Source organism: Bubalus kerabau, chromosome 11 (assembly GCF_029407905.1).
Source record: "Bubalus kerabau isolate K-KA32 ecotype Philippines breed swamp buffalo chromosome 11, PCC_UOA_SB_1v2, whole genome shotgun sequence".
Taxonomy (NCBI): domain Eukaryota; kingdom Metazoa; phylum Chordata; class Mammalia; order Artiodactyla; family Bovidae; genus Bubalus; species Bubalus kerabau.
The window spans coordinates 84701880-84720920 of NC_073634.1; the positions used below are offsets into that span (position 1 = coordinate 84701880).

General features: G+C 47.4%; 1 protein-coding gene across 1 annotated transcript in view; it reads left to right on the forward strand.

The window, feature by feature from the left end:
- Positions 1 to 303: 303 nt before the first annotated feature.
- CYRIA (CYFIP related Rac1 interactor A) overlaps positions 304 to 19041 on the forward strand; it is a 102819-nt gene continuing 84081 nt past the window's right edge. Inside the window, exon 1 of the mRNA XM_055540888.1 lies at positions 304 to 382. The gene's annotated coding sequence lies outside the window, so the exon portion shown is untranslated. The remainder of the gene's footprint in view (positions 383 to 19041) is intronic.

Consider the following 19041-nt stretch of genomic DNA (forward strand, 5'->3'; position numbering starts at 1 on the left):
AAAAGACCGGTCCCCCGTCCTTTTTTTTTTAGAGAAATAGTTGGTATGGAGGAATTTCGTGTGTAGAAGTAGCAGGGGCAGATGCAGACTTCCCCTTGGAGGGCAAAGCCAGAGGCCAAGGCCGAAAAAAAGAGCAGGAATGACCGCGTGTGGAGGTGGTCAGCACTAAGGGTCCGGGAAGGGAACCCGGCCGGATGACGGCGGGGGTGGGGCTCCCTGGGGGCCGGGACGGGGCGGCCGCAGCGGGCGGGGCTGAGGGCGGGGCTCGGGGCGGGGCTCGGGGCCGGCTCGCAGGCTGCGGCGGCCGCGGGAGAGGCGTCCACAGCGGCGGCGGCTGGGGCAGAGGCGGACGGGCGGCGGAGCAGGGCGGCGGCGACTCGGGGTGAGCGCGGCGCGGGCGCGGCGGGGTTCGCGGCCGAGGGCCTGCAGGGACGCGGACTCCGGAGGCTCCCGGAGAACCCTGCCATCCTTCCCCAGCTCCCGACGCAGCCTTCGGGGAAGGGCGGGCGGGAGGGCGAGCCGAGGACCCAGTCCTTTTACCCCGTCTCCGGCGATCGCCGTCCAGATGTCCGGTTGGAGCCCTTTTGCCCTTCTGCGGAGCACAGCCTCGTGATTGTGCCCCGGATCATCTCTGTCGTCGCTCAACCGCTCAACATCTTTCCCCTTCAACCCCAGCGCCAGGTAGCTTGGGCTCCAAAGCCAATTCTTCCAGAAGACCCCCAACTCTGCTTCCCCGTTCCCACCACCAGAGACCCCGGCTCCCCACCACTCCCTACCGCCCCCAGAGGCAGGGACGACCCCCGTTCCCTGGGGCCTGCACACCTGGACGTTTGTGCTGCCACCTGCCAGGGAGATTATTTGCCAGCCAGACGGCCCGCAGCTGTGCGGGGACCCAGACCGCCTTGCCATCACCCTCCCCCTCCCCCGCTTAGAATCCCAGTCGGAAGAAAGGGACTTCACCGGATCCTTAGCTTTGGGAACAATTTGACCCACTTCCCAAAAGACTGGTCCCAAGCCAGCCAGGCTGTTTGGTGGCAACACCTGTCATGCCTGCCAGCCGAAGGACTGAAGAGCCTCTGTTATACCGGGCCAGAGGGTCCCTGCGTCCTTCTCCAGGCTCCCCTGATTTTGTGACCAGCGTTCCCAGAGACTGGGGCCACGAGCTTTTGTCATTTGCCGACCCCACCCCGGGTTCTCCAGAATTCCCCTCCCCTGTAGGGTCCAGGACTGATGGGCAACAGTACTGGCCCTGGCCTCCCCTCCCTTGACCCTGTTTCCCCCTCCGCTCCCCCCAGGGAACCCAAGGCAGAGTCCTGGAGCCTGTATGCAGGGCCTTGGTCTCCCTACCAGCCCTTTGGCCCTCCTTCCCTTCCCTGTTAGAAACTTTTCCCTTCTCTCCAGTCACCATCACTCTGGTTGGGCCCGGGGCCATCTGCACAGCGCCGTGTCCCCAGGGCACTGAAAGCTGGGCTGGGACCGTGGGCTGGGACGTGTGCTGGGCCAGTGCGAGGAGGGTGGCTGACAGCCAGGTCAGGCTGGGCATCTGGGCCCGAGTGTTGGTGTGGGGGGTGGGGACGGGCAAGGTTTAGGGTGGGCCATTGGCTTTCCCTGAGCACTGAAGGAGGTCCAAGAGCTTGCTTTGCTGTAGAGAGAGAAGGCAGAACAGGGGCTGTTTTTCCTGCGTGCTTCTGACTGTCTTGTGTTGCTATGGTGACAGTTTTGCCTCTCTTCCTTCTTCTGACTCTTCTGGGAGCTGGTTTTTATTGGTCTGTTGTCCTGTCTTTTATGGCTCTAATTTCTCCTTTCTATTTGCTCTGAAATAAACAGTCATAAACCTGGGCCCCAGGCCGGGGGACTGGCAGAATCTCACCTCCTCCTGGCCCCCAGGCTCCAGTGAGGGGAGGGTAGAGGAGAGAGGTAGAGACAGACCTGGCCACACCATCTCCTGCCCCCAGCTCTGGGATGGGGGCTGTGCATCACAGCCTGGGGCTCACAGTGGATAGCACCAGGGCCCCAGTGCTCATAATAGACCCAAGTGTGATGCAGAAGCCCGGGATATTATTTCCTTTCATCTTCAAGGCAGTTCTGTGGTGTAGGGTCCGTCTCCACCTTGCAGATGACAAGACTAAGCTCAGAGTGAGCTATTTCCCTCAGGTCACTCTGCTTTCAGCACATAGTGGGCACTGAGCTTTTGTTGAATGGATGGAAAAGTGATGGAGCTGGTGGGCAAACACCCAGCTCACTCCCTGGCCACCCCTCAGGCTTCCAGGTACTGGTCCCAGGAGAGGGATAACAGAGCTCCCTAAACCTTTGTGCTGGGAGACTCGAGTGGGAAGGGTGTTCCCTAGTTTCTCTGGTAGACCCCTCCAGAGGCCCCTGCCAGAGAGCGACCTGTAAGGTCCTTTGTGAACCCTTGACTCTTCAGGTTGGGGGAGCTGAAGTTGGGAGGAGAGTCAAGCCACTTGGGACTTCCTGTTTTTACTTAGCACCCAGAAGCATTCGGTTTGCTTTTACTCTCAGAGCCGGGTGAGTCGGGGACACGGAGAGCTCAGGAGATCTTACCAAGCCAACCCTGGGCGAGGAGTTCAGAGCTGTCCAGGCCATGGGTCACCAACTGTCAGCTGTCAGTGACACAGTCCCAGAGAAGCTGTCCCCCCTTTTATTTTTCCCTTCACCACACACTCTTTTCTTCCCCACCCTGCCCCCCCACCCTTTACTTTGCGGGTGCTCTTGGCCTGTTAGTAATGAGCTGGAAAAGCGTCATGGTGGCAGGAAAAAAACAGGGAGTCAGCAGCCCATTGTCAAATTCCAGCCCTGGGGCAGTCACTCATGTGGACCTCAGTTTTAACCTTTAAAATGGGGTTGATAGCATCTCTCCTCCTGGCCACAGTTGGCTTGTTTTTGTAGCTGGAATGCAGTAGCTTACAGGGAGTACATTTTTTTGCAAAATTGAAAGCCTGAGGGGCCCATCATGTCCTCTTCCTGTTGGGAGGTCTCCATGTTAAAGACACCCCCAAACCACTGCTCAGAGATGAAGAATTGATTTAAGAATAATTAAGCTGTGAAAGCTTAGGATCAGAGGCATTCTCCAGTCTGCAGGTCCAGACTCGATGCTGGATCAGTCTGTTTCTTTAGTTATGCACCTTCTGTTAACTGAGCATATACTCTGTACCAAATATAGTTTGGGGAACTGGGGATTTTAAAAAGTGAACACTATTTCTGTTTTCAAAGAATGTAGTCTGAGGGTAAAGACAGACGTGAAAGGAGAGCCTTGCAATCCGTAGGAGAGGTGGGTGATCAAAGAAAAGGTGGGGTGATGGGGACCCAGAGATGGTGACTTGACTTGGCCCCCGTGTTAGGGTGAATCATTCATCCTGTGCTTTGTGACTGAAACACAATTCTCTTACCTCTGCCCATGTGGCAAGCCCTCGGTCCGGCCCTCCCAGCCAGAGGGGATGGTTGCTGAGTCCCTCATTCAGCTCTGTGAGTAGTGTCAGGTTTGTGGCAGGGGCCAGTCCTGCCTTTCTTCCTGACTTTTGACTCATCCACTTACCGTAGCCTCTGGCTCCGAGTTCATCTTGGTCAAATCCTTTCTCCAAGGCTGCAGGAATTACCTGACAAGACAGCATGGTGACTGGAAAGAAAGTGGACTTTTGGAGTCAGCCATAAATTCAAACTCTCCTACTGCTGTGTCCTAGGGGTGGGCTCCTGAAGAGCATCTGACCTCCCTGAGCCTTGGCTGTTGCACCTGTAAAATGGTAATAATGAGACTTTCCTTCTAGGAAGTGAAAGTGCATTTACAGGGTCTGGCCTGGTGCCCATCTCACACTTGCTGTTATTAAGTTATATTGATTAGAAAGGAGTTCTCAGTTACTGGCCCTCTGGGTCCTTTTAGAGCCACGGTGGGGAGCTTTTTGATCTAATTCTGGCCTTCAGAGATTCATTATCGGGGAAAGTTAAAAATCGCCCACACTGCTGTTCTAAGCACTGCTGGTTAATCTTTGAGTTCTCTCTCACCAGATAAACTATGCTGAGCAACATGGTGTTTGATGTCCTCAAAAGGGAACAAATTTGAAACGGCAACAAACACCCTGGGTTTAAGAAACGTGTCACTATGAGAATACTTTGATGTAGTTCCACTGTTTCTTTTTGGTGTCAAGTTCCAAAAAAAAAAAAAAAAAATCATTGCCATTGAGGAGATTACTGCATATGTTTTCTTCTAGAAGTTTTATGGTTTTAGGTCTTACATTCAGTCTATTTTTTGAGTTACTTTTTGTGTGCAGTGTAAGATAGTGGTCCACTTTGGTTCTTTTGCACGTGGCTATCGTTTTCCCAACACGATTTATTGAAGAGACTGTCCTCTCTCCATTGTATACCCTGGCTCCTCTGTCAGACAACACTCTGAAATGAGTGCTTCACATTTTTATTCTGAGCCTGTTTAGTTTCCTTTTATTTTCTTAAGTTACACTACCTATGGAAATACATTTTCTCAAATCATCACTGCAACTCTGTGATATTAGTATTTATTGTGCCCTTTGGGCAGTGAAGGAAATTGGCAAAGGTCTCTGGCGCAGAGTCCAGCAACTAGTAAGTGGCAGGGCCAGAATTTAAAACTGGGTCCTACTTGCTCTTCGTGCCAAGGTACACAGCATTGTCATCTCCTTGGCTGGTGTGTCAGTGACCTAAAATAATTGTGTTTGGAGCATGGGAGCAGATTTTAACAGGGGTGGGACCGGTCAGGGCTGTAACTCGGACCCAGGCTCATAGTAAGTGTTTAGAGACTTTATTGGGGTTTTGCTCTCATCACAGCATTATCAAGGTCTTTGGCAGTTGGCTGAGGTGTCATTCCTAGAAGTGGTGAAGAGGAGAGGAGTTTGGCATGTGCAAGTTCAGAGAAAATTTTGATGATGCTTGAAATAGCTTCCTTTGCCTAAGAGTGGGTTACCGGTTTGTCATTGACATAAATTGAACTGATTTTCGGGCTGAACGTATGAATGGAAAGTATGACAGGTGCATCCCAGGGATAGGGGGACAGAAGCAAGAAGGTCAGAAAACCTGGGTCAGCGGCCCAACAAATACAGGGGTGGTTGGGATTCAGTCTATTGGTATAACTCATGGCTGGGAGATGGAGGTAGGAAAGTGATTACAGAATGGCCCCCTCCTGGCATTTCTTTCCTGGGTGATTTAGAAATTGAATTTCTTTGGCCCAAGGACCCCATTGTTCTGAAAACGGTGCTATGTTTGCCGGCAACATGCTTCCTGGTCCAGCTTAGCTCTGCTGACAGATCTGTTTCTATTTGCAATTATCTCAAGGCCTGAGTCTGGTGTCTGCTTGTTTAATGACTTCACTTTCTAATAAAAATTCTATATGGCATAGATAATTAGATCTTTAAAATGAAACTGGGGAAATGGGATGCCCCTGAAGAGTTGAATTGCAGTTTTATGATGGATCAAGCGTAAAAAATGGGATCATTCACTCATTCACTTAGCAAATGTGTATGAGACTGGTTCTTGCCCGGCGCTCTGCTAGACAGAACACAAGGATCAGGATGGTTTTGCCGCTGCCCTCAAGTAGTGCTCACTCCAGGAGAGGCAGGGGAGGAAACGCACACCTGAGATGGAGCTTGGAGAATGTCATAAAGAAAAGCAGTGCAAGGGGGTGGGGAATGGGGAAGTGTCATTGTTTCAGCTCTTATTGCAACACAGTCCATTTTGCTCCCCATGGGTGTTGTCTGCAGTACAGCTCTATCACACCTGACACTGCAGGGAGAAGAAGCCTGGAAGAGAAAGGTTAAAGCCTGGATGGTGAACGACTCAGCTCTATTCCTAGCTTCCTGCATTGGGGAGGAGGAGCGGTTCTCTGTAGGAGACCCCCCCCCCCCATAGCTACAGTTTCCGGCTTCCCAGGTGGCTCAGTGGTAAAGAACCCGCCTGCCAATGCAGAAGCTGCAGGAGATGTGGGTTCGATCCCTGGGTCAGGAAGATCCCCTGGAGAAGGAAATGGCAAATCAGTCTAGTATTCTTGCCTGGAGAATCCCATGGTTGGAGGAGCCTGGCAGACTCAGGCTGCAGTCCTTGGGGTCTCAAGAGAGTCAGACGCTACAGAGTGACTGTGCAGGCAGGCATACAGCCATAGTTTCAGTTACCCATTCTCAACCTCAGTCTGAAAATAGTAAATGGAAAATTCCAAAACTAAGCAATTCATAAATTTTATGTTGGGCACCATTCTGAGGAGTGTGATGAAATCTAGCACCTTCCCGCTCAGTCCTACCTGCCATGTGAATCATCCCTTTGTCCAACATATTCCTCCTATTAATCACTTAGTACCCATCTCAGTTATCGGATAGACTCTGGTGGTATCGCATTACTGTTGTTCAAGAAAGTCTTATTTTACTTAATAATGGAACTAATGTGCAAGAGTAGCGATGCTGGCAATGTGGATGGGCCAAAAAAGGAAGTTGTAAAGTGTTTCCTTTCAGTGAAAAGGTGAAAATTCTCAACTTAATAAAGAAAGAAAAAAAAAACATCTTTGCTGAGGTTGGTAAGATCTAGAGTAAGAAATTCATGCTAGTCTGGCTGTCACACCTCAAACTGCAAAAGTCACAGCTACATGAAGAGTGTTTAGTTAAGATGGAAAAGGCATTGAATTTGTACAATAAGGTACTTTCATCAGACAGAGGCCACATTTCCATAACTTTTATTACATCAGATTGTTATAATGGATCTGCTTTTTTATTAGTCATTGGTGTTCATCTCTGACTGTGACCAATTTATAAACTTTATCATTGGCACATGTGTATCGGAAAAATCATGGTATATATAGCATTCAGTACTATTTGTGGTTTCCACTGGCAGGCTTGGAACAGATGGATCCCCTGAGGATAAAGGAGACCACTGTACTTTCTGTTGGTAAAACAAGAGGGCTTATTTGGTGACTTAGAAGGGAGCTTCCACATCTAGCCAATGATTTGAGCTTCTGTCCCAAAGTGATAGGTGAAAAAGCAAAGCCTGGCAGCCTTAGTCAGCAAGGTTTCAAAAACAGAGCTGGAGTGGAGAGAACCCTGGGTGTTTTCAAAGAACACAGAAATCTTGCTCTCCCTCATAGAAAGGGGGCCAAGTCTGATTGAACATCCTGATACATAGTTGAAGGTCAAGGCTGATGACAAAAGGGAGACACAGAAGGGCCCCAGGAGCTCAGTAGAGGTGGGAAGGACCCTTACCAGCTCACTCCCAAGTTCCAGAGTGTCCACCAACTGGAATGTGGAGGGTTGACCTCCACATTGTGACCACATTGAATGTGGTCTGTCCTCCATATTCCAGTCAGTAGAGGATGCTTTGGTTTCTGCAGATGCTGTCTGTTTTAAGTTAATAACCATTTTAAAATCATTTAGTCTGATGATTTCTGGATTTTGGAATGCATTAAAATGCATAATCGCTGTGGGACCTCAGAAAGAGTGACAAGCACACAACTGCCTCAACACACCATCAAACTCTCTTATCCCCAGTGTCATCCAAACTCAGGGTCTTCCAGTTGCAGTGATGAGGCCAAATCCCCTGATCCTGGAGTAAAGAAGCAGAGAAGACCCACTCAGAGCTGCCTGGGTTTTGGCAAGTTATTCCATCTCTCTTGAGTCTCGTGTTTCCCCAGTAAAACACAGGCAGCAGCAGTACCTTCTGAATAATGAGCATTTAATATCCATTTTTTTAGAGGACTTCCCTGGTGGCTCAAATGGTAAGAATCTGCCCGCAATGCAGGAGACCTGAGTTCAATCTCTGAGTTGGGAAGATCTCCTGGAGAAGGGAATGGCAACCCACTCCAGTATTCTTGCCTAGAGAAGCCCATGGACAGAGGATCCTGGTGGGCTGTGGTCCATGGGATCACAAAGAGCGATGGTCCATGGGGTCGCACGACTGAATGACTGACACTTCCACAAAGAGCTTTAGAAGCAGATATACCCATTCTATGGATGGGAAAACTGAGGTCCACAGGTGTTAGGAAACTTGCATAATGTCACATCATTCATTAGGAAGATTGCATAGCTGGTACCTGGAACCGTGTCTGTGTGCTTTCAAAGTGTGGCCTGTCTTTACCTTCCACCCTAGAAATGAGATGGTGCCAACACTTTGAGGTCCAGAGAGGTGAGATGGGCACATGGAAATTACCTGGGAGCATCCCAGGGCTGCAGCATGAGTGCGTCTGAAGTCCACAGACCTGGGTGGAATCCTCCTTTTCCCTTGGGCCGATCCCTTAAGCTTATTGAGTTTTCCAAGTTTTGAACTGAAGTTAATAATATTTGTGGCCCAGAAATATTGCAAAGAATACAGGCATACCTTGTTTTACTGCACTTCCCAGATATTGCTTTTTTTTTGACAGATTGAAAGTTTGTGGCAACTCTCAGTTAATCAAGTCTGTGCTGTTTTTCCAGCAGCATTTGCTCACTTCCTGTGTCCCTGTTACATCTTGGCAATTATGGCAATATTTCAAGCTTTTTCATTATTATTGAATTTGTTCTGGTCCCCTGTGATCAGTGATCTTTGATGTGACGGCTTCGACTGGCTGAAAGCTCAGATGATGGTTAGCGTTTTTTAGCAATAAAATTTAAATTTTGTCAACTAAGATATGTATATTTTTTAGATATAGTACTTTTGCACACTTAATAGTCTACAGTTTAGTGTAAACATAACATTTATATGCACTGGGAACTCAAAAATTTCAGGTGACTCACTTTCTGAGGTGGTCTGAAACCAAACCCACAGTATCTCTGAAGTGTGCCAGAAATAAACATGTCAGTCTTCATTTTGCCTGATCTTTTAAGAAAAGTGTGTTTGAAAAGTTCATCTACCTCCTTGGCTCCTCTTTACTTGTTGTTTTTGGTTGGAAACAGCAGGGAACTTCTTTCTCTAAAAGATGTGTTCCTGAATTGCCTTGGCAAAGCCACCCAAGTCCACTCTCCTGGACCTATGTTTCTAGCTCCTAAGCCTTTGTTTTATACTTTAAATGAACCTGACCATGTTCCTTACTGGAGTGTGACAAGGATAAGACTTCCAGCTGACATCCAGCATTACGCCCACTGTATGATCAGTCTTGCATCCTGTCCTTCCTTGATTTTGTAAATGCATATGAATTTTTTCCTTTAAGTGTTGAGGCTTCAAATCTGTGCCCTTGAGCACCTTCAGAAGTAAACAATGGAGCTGTAAGCTGTTTTCTTACATTCCCTTATTTGCAAGTCGAAAATCCAAAATGCTCTGAAAATGCAAAGTTTTTATTTTTTTTCATAACTCACGTGGGTGCAAAAGCTGGCTTGATGGTACATGAGACTATTTTTAGTTTGTATTTATCCCACTTGGAATGAATACGTTTTTCATCAGAAGAATGAATGCTCCAGACCCTGCTGGGGGTTCGTGTAACATGGTATCTGTACTCTATTACCTTTCTAAAATATGAAAAATTCTGAATTTGGCAGCACATCTGAGCAAAGGGTTTCAAAGAAGCGTTTATGAATCTCTCTTTCTGAAAGCCCGGAGGAACTCACAGGACTCTTGGTGTTGGGGAGACACCAGAGGGGTCCTCCAACGTCTGCCTGATTCCAGATGCTGTAGTGACATGGTTTGTCGTGTGCTCATCAAAAGCCTTTGTGGCCAGTTTTCTATTTCCTCAATTTAAATAAGAGGATATAAATTAAATGACCAGGCCTGGCACAAAAGCAAAACAAAATTAAAAAACAATGACAAAACCTTTTAAAGCACGGGTTCCAAAGTTTCATGGGGACCAAGTATTTTTTAAAAATTCCATAGAACTAAAATTAAGCTGGGAATTTTTGGTCTAGAGTGGCTTATAATTATTTCATCATCGGCCTTGGGGGGAAGGTACGAGGGAATTTTTCAATCCTACTCATCCTTTTAGCCTTGTGAGGAGGAAGCAGGCCTTGGAGAGTGAGCAGGAGGAAGTCAAAAGGCCCGAGTAGGCGTGAGAAGGTCTCCATTCTTATCTTGGTTTCGCTCTTGATTTGTTGAGGGATTTGGCCTCCTTGCCTCCCTTCTCTGGGCCCTTGGAACTTCATTTCAAAGTCAACTAATTCTTTCTTTCTGAGAGTCTAGGAGTTGAAGCTGGGGTCCTCAAAGAGAGTAAAGAGCGTTGATCTGCCTCCTTGACTGCATCCTCCCAGCTTCCATCTGGCTCAAGGTGGACCGGAGGAGGCGAAAGGCTCTGCTTTGGTCTCCTCTGGGCCCGTCCTCTCCGCTTCTCTCACAACATGATCCTTTGATGGTGTGGCCTGGCTTGTGTGGGACTCACCTTGACCCCTGCACCTCCCTTGCTGCCTAGGGAGGACTCACAGGATGTTTAACCCAGCCGTGCAGGTGACACTGCCCTGCTGGTGATGGTCAGCACCAGGGCTTGCTCTGCTTCACTGGGCTACTGTCGAGGCCATGCCGGGCACGAGTGAGGGGGTGTAAGAAAGGAGGGAGGGAGTTCCCTGTTGCAGAGCACAGGACCAGTGCAAGATCTGCCCAGGGAGACGGAGATGGAGTAGGTCCCTGCCATGGCCTGTGTGGGCAAGGGGTTGAAATGTAGAGCATTTAGGTAAAGGATGCTGGGGACCCGTCTAATTCCCTGTCCTTCTCTCCTTTCTCCCTTTCTTTCTTCCTTCCTACCTTCTCTTCCTTCTTTCTCACTTTCTTTCTCTTTGGAGTTTACACTTAAAGTACCATCATTCTGACTTTTGCCAGGTTGAAAGTTTCCTCCAGAGTCTGACATGGTTTAAAAACTTGGTGTTTCTGTCTCTCAGAGGCCCCACCCTGTTCAGCCAGGAGATACTCACTTGGCAGTAACTCATATTAGGAACTGGGGCCTTGAACTTGCACAGGGGGCTTTCCCCAATGGAGAAGTGATCTTGACTTTGGGGATCCTGAAGTCCTTCAGTTCACACGGACTGTGGGAGCCACTGGGCAGTTGTAAACATCATTGACACCAGGGCATACTGAGAGGAGGGCAGCCCTGGAGTGGCTGATCTTCATAAATTAACAAGGCCTGGGCTCTGGTGGATGAGCGTGTATGAGTGTGAGTGTATGCCTGGTATGTGGGTGTGTGAGGGCGCATGGTGTGTCATTGTGTGCATGGTATGTGCTGTGTATGCGAATGTGTGTAGATGTGTGTGTGTCAGTGTGAACACGTGTGAGTGCATGGATTTGGAGGTCCTTTCAGATCCCGGGAGATGCTGCCAAGACTTGGGTCTAGCTCCTTTGGACAAGGCTCCCCCTCAGTCTGACTCCTGGCCTTTGTGTAGCTCACGAATGGAACTGACCTCCCAGAGGGTCCCTGGGGCTGAGGGACCTCTGATATTTCAGGGACTAATGACCACTGAACAAAGCAATTCAGAGCTTAACTGGCAGGAAGCAACTAAATTATGTTTTCTTAGGGAGAAATATCTAATCTTTCAGCTTTGGAAACCCAGACTGCTGTCAAAGCTGATTTTATACATGTTTGAAAAGATGCACATTATTTGAGGATGCTACTTTAAAAATAAGAGAAAGGCCTAATACAGGTTTTAAAAATGAAGGACTAGAGAAAATAGAAAGCAATACATCCAGTGTTATTTAGCAATCGGTTGGGGGAAGGTAGGAAAAAATTGTGAAAGCAAAAAGGAAGAGAAGCAGAAAGAGAAACGGAAGAGAAACTGAGCTGCCTTTGCCCTGTGATAGGCGGTGGGCCCGTCTCCTGGTCCAGATTCTTCTGGGCCAAACCCAGACTGAGCTGAGAGAGTCAGGAGGCTAGAGGCGAAGGTGGGGGAGGAACACTGGGAGAAGTGGGTAGAGGATCCTTGCAGAGTTTGCTTCTATGCTTCCAAGGATCAGGAAGACATCTGGGGTGATGGAGAGTGCCCTGTCCAGGGAGTCCCCTAGGAGCCAAGGTCTCCCACTGACCCAGCTGCTGCTGCTGCTGCTGCTGCTGCTGCTGCTGCTGCTAAGTCACTTCAGTAGTGTCCAACTCTGTGTGACCCCAAGACGGCAGCCCACCAGGCTCCCCCATCCCTGGGATTCTCCAGGCAAGAACACTGGAGTGGGTTGCCATTTCCTTCTCCAATGCGTGAAAGTGAAAAGTGAAAGGGAAGTCGCTCAGTCGTGTCCGACTCTTCGTGACCCCATGGACTGCAGCCTACCAGGCTCCTCCGCCCATGGAATTTTCCAGGCAAGAGTACTGGAGTGGGGTGCCATTGCCTTCTCCAACTGACCCAGCTAACCTTCTGTAACCATCTGTCTCTCGCTGTCCCTCGGTTCCTCAGCCTGCAGCTGCTGAGAACGTTCTTCTCCATGGATGCAAATTGCAGGCTTGCTCCCATGGGACTGGGGGCGAGAGTGTCAACATCTGTGGGTGGGAATGAGATGCTCTATGCATCTCCTCCATCTTCCCTCCCTTTGAACCACCTGTCTGAAGGCCCTTTCCCCCCTGTCCACTCTGTAACCCCCTAGTAAGGCTGTGGGCTGTGCGAATATATCTGTTCCACCTCAAATTCAGGAAATGATTTGAATACCTCATATCAGCTAAAATAGCAGCAGTGAGCTTGCTATTTCATCGTATATATGCATGAGTTATTTTTTTCTACATAGTTATTTACAGGTTACCCTATACCAACATGGCCCTAATGTTTCGAAGTCTACCACATTTTAAATTATATTTGTAACAGTGAGTTGTGATCTTTAACATGCCTTTAATACCCATCAGTTCTATTTTGCTAGTCTATCTGTATACATTCCTCACCCTACAGACAACCTTGCAAGGTAGATATATTTCTGTCTCTTTTACAGATAAAGACTGAAACTAAGACAGTTTTAAAAACTTGCTTTAAGACATAGGATTGAAAGTGGGGCACCAGGATTTGGATTCAAGACTGTCTGGCTCTCAGAGTCCTACTCTTTCCCACACCACATACTTCATACTGCTTCCAGGCCACAATTTTATTTTTTTCTTAGGAAAATCAAATCTTTTTTTTTTTTTTCCTGACATGGTTCTACTTAAGCCTCAGAAAATGCAATCATAGCTGGAGTTCTTCGTCTCTTTCCAGTGGAGTCCCATGGTGCTCCCTACCTTAATGTAAACTTCATGCAAATAATATATTTCCATATAACAAACTTTTGCCATGCATGTGTCAAGTTCTAGAAACTTGCCTATGTCATTTAATGGGAGAAGATGTTGTGACTTTATTTTACAGAGGTCAAAACTAAGTCTCAGAGAGATGCAGTTATTTATTTTATTATTTATTTTGTGGCTTGCTTTGTGAGTTAACATTTTAGAGTATGGCTTTGTAGGGGGCTTGGGATTTTTCCTTTGGCTGAGGACTGAAGTACCCCATGTTGAATCATGAAATGGAGCCCCAACTGACCCACCCATCTCTCAACCTCGTTGTCTCTGTCTGCTGCGGTCAGAACCCAGTCTGGTGGTTGTGAAGAAAGACCTGGTTCCTCTTGTCTTTCCCCATCTTGCATCAGCCTGCACCATCCTTGCCCATTTGAGCTGGCCCCAATTCCTGTTCTAGTTTCATGGCTCATCACTGACTTGCCAATATTATGCATTAGCTTCATATTATGGAAGGGATCATGGTGCTATATTTACCCAAGATTGCACATGAGTTACATATGCTCTTTCCTTTCCTGAACAGGTTCTCAAAGATTCACTTCCGGTTTTACATTTACCTAAAATTCGTCCACCCATCCATCATCCATCCATCCATCATCCATCCACTTATTCAACAAAAGCTTATTGAGTACCCACAGTGAGTCAGGTACTTCTTTAGGTCAGTACCTGGAGAGTCAACAGTGAACCAAACAGCCAAACCCCCTGCTTCATGGAGCTTACAATCAATCAGGGAAAAATGGACCATAAATAATACAACCAAGTAAAACAGAGGATGATGTTAGATGGTTGCAAGTTGATGAAGGAACCTGAAGCAGAGATAGGTGTACACAATGAGGGGTCAGTGGGGAAAGTTTGAGGGAAAAGAGTTGCTATTTTAAGTTGGATGGTCAAGGAACATCTCAGAGAGGGTGATGCTTCAGGGAAGACCTGCAGAGAATGAGAGGGTGAACTACACAGCTCACTTAGAGAAACATGTTCCAGGCAGAGAGTCAAAACCTCAGAACACAGGGCAAGTGCAGGACTTTAAAACCTGGAGTGTGTGATGCTGGCTTGGCGATGGAACAGCACAGAGGCCAGGGCTGTGGTTGAGTGGACAAGAGACAAGTGGGCAGGTTGGGAGGTTGGGGAGACAGCCAAGGGCTGGCCAGCAACTTCAGAGCTTCTCCTTCCAACTGAGAACCTTTGCTGTCTTTTTACAGCCTGCTTTCCCCACCCTGGCCTGTGCACCCTGGAGGGAAGGCACCTAGCCCCAGGCCTGGGCTGGAAGGAGAGTGCAGCATTGATGATAATTGTGTGCATTTTTTTCTCTTTGTATTTTTTTTTCAGTTTTGATTTTTTAATTGACATATAGTTGACATACAGTGTTGTATTACTTTCTGCTGTACAGCAAAGTGATTCAACCATACATATATATATGCATTCTTTTTTATATATTCCTTTCCTTTTTCTAAAAGCCAAGAATGCTAATGAAAAGTTTATTTGCGATTCTTTGGGTAACATGGGAATTTTGAATGCATGCCGCTTCTGAACTCCCAATTAGTGAGTTCCTTTTTGGACAACCATCAAAGAGTTGCCAGGGAAAGAAAGAAGGGGCAGGAAAAAGCTGGAAGTGGAAACTGTGGCGAGGAGAGTGTTAACTGGAGTCGAGAGGAAGAGCACTTCACCAGAAAGTCCCGGGATTAGTGGGGCTGCCCAGATCTCTGCTGGGGACCAGTGTTTACAGAGAGTGACCGCAGGCTAAGCAAGGAGCTCTTGAGAAAGCCTCAGAGTGAAACCCTCAGAGCGTGTCGGGAGTCCAGCCAGGACTTTCCACTCATCACTTTGCTGACTCAGAGGGACCTGGAAGGCCTTGTCTCTGGAGACCTTTCAGGAAAGAAAAGAGCATTCTCCCTGGTAGGGAGTTTCCCTTGCAGAGCTCCACGCTGGTCTCTGAGGGGCCTGGGCTGCTTCTGAGGTAGAGAAAGAACACCTAGGAAATCAGCTAAAACAGGGGTGAGAAGAGGGCTGAGCAGAAGCTTTGGGTCTCCCATGGCATGTCAAGGTCAGGGACCTCCCCTCCACTGGCAGCTCCTTCATGAGTGTGTGTGCTAAGTCACTTCAGTTGTGTCCAACTCTCAGCAACCCTATGGACTGTAGCCCACCAGGCTCCTCTGTCCATGGGATTCTCCAGACAAGAATACTGGAGTGGGTGGTCATGCCCCCCTCCAGAGGATCTTCCCGATACAAGGATTGAACCCACATCTCTTAGATCTCCTGCATTGGCAGGTGGGGTCTTTACCACTAGCACCACCTGGGAAGCCCTCCCACTTTCATATCTGCTCCTAATTTAAATCTTGCATCTTCAGGATCCTTGTAGGACAAAGTTGTCCCAACTCAGCAGTTGGTCCAAGTCACTCACTAGGGTTGGATTCTTGGGGGATAGGGTTGCAATTCGTGGATATTGAGGCTGGAGGATGTTCTGAAATCATTTGGAAGCTGTTATGGCCTTTCAACAAGACAGTGATGAGAGAGGGTTTCCAGCCAGATGTGTGTGTGTGTCCAGGTGTGTATGACATAGTTGGAAATGACTGAGTGTTCATTCACGAGGGATGCTGGGGGGAGTGATTTTTTCCCCACTGGCGTGTCAGAGGATGGGTTGGTTTAAAAATTTAAAAAAAGAAAAAGCAAAGATTTTTCTTGTTATTTGGATGTCTTATTCTTATTCAGCAACTCTTTTTGGACACTGGGCTATGCTCAGGCATCAAATCAGGTGCTCACGTAGCCACAGCATATCAACACATTCCTTATGAGCCTTGCTAGAGAAAACATACTTCAAAACACATGGGATAAGACCCTTTGCATGACCTGGCTTCAAATGCATGTTGCAGAGGTATAAAGGTGGGGAAATAAAAAGTCACTGTATCTGATATTAAAGGGCTGGGGATTTACTTCTGTACCTGCCAGTGATCTGTGTAAAGTGAGTGACAGCCTTTCAGAGCCTTCATCTCCTCACCCACTGGCGGACTTGATCTTCAGCTTTCCCTCCCAGGGATATTAGGAACATAACAAGCTTTGCCAACAAATGAAAAGTTCTGTACAAATTGCAAGGAGTTACTCACAGGGCTCTGAGAGACCTCTGTTAGCAGTGAGGGACCTGGTGAGAGATTTGGATCAAGTCTAATATTCGTTCACAACTTAATTTTTGTAAACTTTGCTGCTCCTGCTATGTCTCTAACTGCCTGTTTGGGCTTTCTTCCAGCTTTCAGAACTGCTTTTCCTGGCTTTTTATTAGCGTCTGGTTTTTGCAATTCAGTGCAATGCTTTAGAAGTGTACACATGTATGTATTTACCTAAACACTGTGGGGCCGATTGTTTTTTGACCAGTATTACAAAAATGGAAGAAAAGGGTCAGGATTGTTGCTCAGAATATGAAAGGACTTGGGTTTTGTATGAAAACAGCACCGGTGGATAAGTAGGACGTGGGAGGTGTCAGAAGTCAACCTTGCTCCGGTCAGGGTAAGAAACCAAAAGTGTGAATTATTATCTTGTAAAAGCATGTAGGATGCCAGCTCTGTCAGATCCCCCCCAAAATAGCTGTTTAAAATGGAGCTTTCTGGTGAAAAGATCAGTTGCTGCAGAATCTAGAATGCTTTCCTTATATGTCAGAGAGCTGGGACAGAGCATTGAGCCAGCCTGAAATGTGTCTAAATAAATGATTAAGGTGACTCACTCATTCCCCATTGAAAAGAGCTTTGTGAAAAAGGGAAAGTAAGAGGGAAAGAAGAGAATAAAGCAGAGGCAAAGAACAATAGGATTTTAATTTTAAACAATAGGAAAAAGAAAATTAAATTAGTCACTTGTGTCAGATCCTGTGAGCCTCTGTTCTGAATGACTACCACCCTGTGAAGGTTTTAAGGTCAGGGTCTCCTGATGTTGAATTTCCTGGTGAAATAACACACCATTCCTGGGGCTGGTCCAGGGTCTGTGATGGGCATTCTGGGGATATTTGTCATGTAAGCCACTGCAGGGCTACACTGTCCAGTCCAGGAAGCCTTCCCTTAGCCAGAGAAGAGTCTCTCAGCCATGGGTAAGAAGGTCTGAGGCTTGCCAGTTTAGTTCAATAAAGATGGAAGCCTTGTCACTCGGTTCTGCATTTCTTTTATTGTATGTATCATGTTCTTTGACTACATCATCCCTGATACCAGGAACTGACCCAGAGACCAGTCAGATCTTTATAATTGGCTAGTGTTTGAATTGATCTGCAGTTTGCAAAAGAGATTTTTACACGAAAGGTGAGCCAATCTTGTTTTTAATCATATGCAGCAGTGATAAAACATATAGTTTTGTTCCCATGACTTACATCTCTTTGCTCTTTAATTCTGGGCCATCACTTAGTAACTCTTAAGTCTTTGGGACCTCAGTCATAGAATGGACCTGATTCCTTCTTTGCTGACCTCAACATAATACCTGTGAATATGAAATGACTTACTATGCCATCAGGTGGTGTATTAGTCAGTTTTGCTGCAGTAAGAAATAACCCCCAAGTTTCAGTGGCTGGTAGCAACAAGCCTTTCACTTACGTCATGCATCAGGGGGCTGCTGTTTGGCTTTCATGGTGCTGACCCACAGTTCTCATTCTGAGACGGAGTCTGACTGGGCAGCTGCTTCTTGGAAAGTGTCCTCCTCTTGACAGGGAAGAGAGTGAGCAAGGTGGCAGAGACCTGACGCTTCTTGAAGCTTCTGCTCCTCACATCCTTTTCCTAAAAAGGGCAAATGGCCATGTCCAGTATCGATTGTGTCCCCCTGCCATGGGAGGGAAGGTGGTGTTAATACATGAAGCCATATGGCAACCAGAAAGGCTGTATATTCTTTCTACAACCCCAGACACTGTAAACCTATTAAACCAGATGTGCATGTTATGTTCTTAGTAAAATAATAATTGATGGTCTAGTAGGAACTGAGCTCATATCGGGTGTTGATATTTACGTCAACTGGACTAGACTGTGCCAGGACATTCAAATGTAGTCTCTCCAGGAGAAGAAATTTGAGGTCATTTACTCCCATCTGCTAGGGGTAAAGCCTAGCAGTGTGCCTGGCAAATAGTAAGTACTGGATACAGACTAGCTGCTCTGAATGATTCCACAGAGTCACAGCTCCTCCAGTACTCTGGAGCCAAAGAATCAAGTAGGATTAAGGTTTCCAGCCCATTGAAGATGAGAACATTTGGCAACGCATGAATTTTAACTCCATGCTAGATCAACAGGTTTATCAATTTAGTTCTTCAATTCAAATATAATCACATTTCTGAAGCCTTGTTGCCCCTTACCCTGGAACTCATATCATGACATCAAAGAAGGTTCAGAGTGCAAACATAAGCCAAGGTCCCCAGCGTTGTTCACGATCAGTGTCCTTGTGAGCGACAGTAATAGCTACCGTTTTGACTATTGTTGTGTCTCTCTTTGGGGCTTTCCAAAACACTATTATTCTTCATATCTTGTTGTTGTACTGTCTCTGTCTTGCTGGAAGCAATGGTAGCCTCTTAAATTTAAAGAAATAAAAACCAAGGCCCAAGGACGTGAGGGCAGGCCCAAAGGCCAAGCAGGAGGTATGGACACCAATCCTCCCCTCCCCAACTGTGTGACCTTGGGCTAATGACTTGGCCTCTCTGTGCCTCATTGTTCACATCTGCAAGATACACGTGTTAATCCCTGCGTCTTCCTCCTGGGGGTGCTGTGATGATTTAGTGGGGCTGTGCTCAGCGTACTGGATCGATTTTAGGTTTCGGCCCCGGGCACAGGACAGAGAGTGGTAGGCAGAGTAGCACAGCGGTCTGGTCTTCCCTGTGACTGGTCTAGTGATGAGGCGTTTAATTGAGGCTGGGGTGTGGGACTCCATGAATGGTAGAGGAAGGAAGGGATGAGGCCATGCTC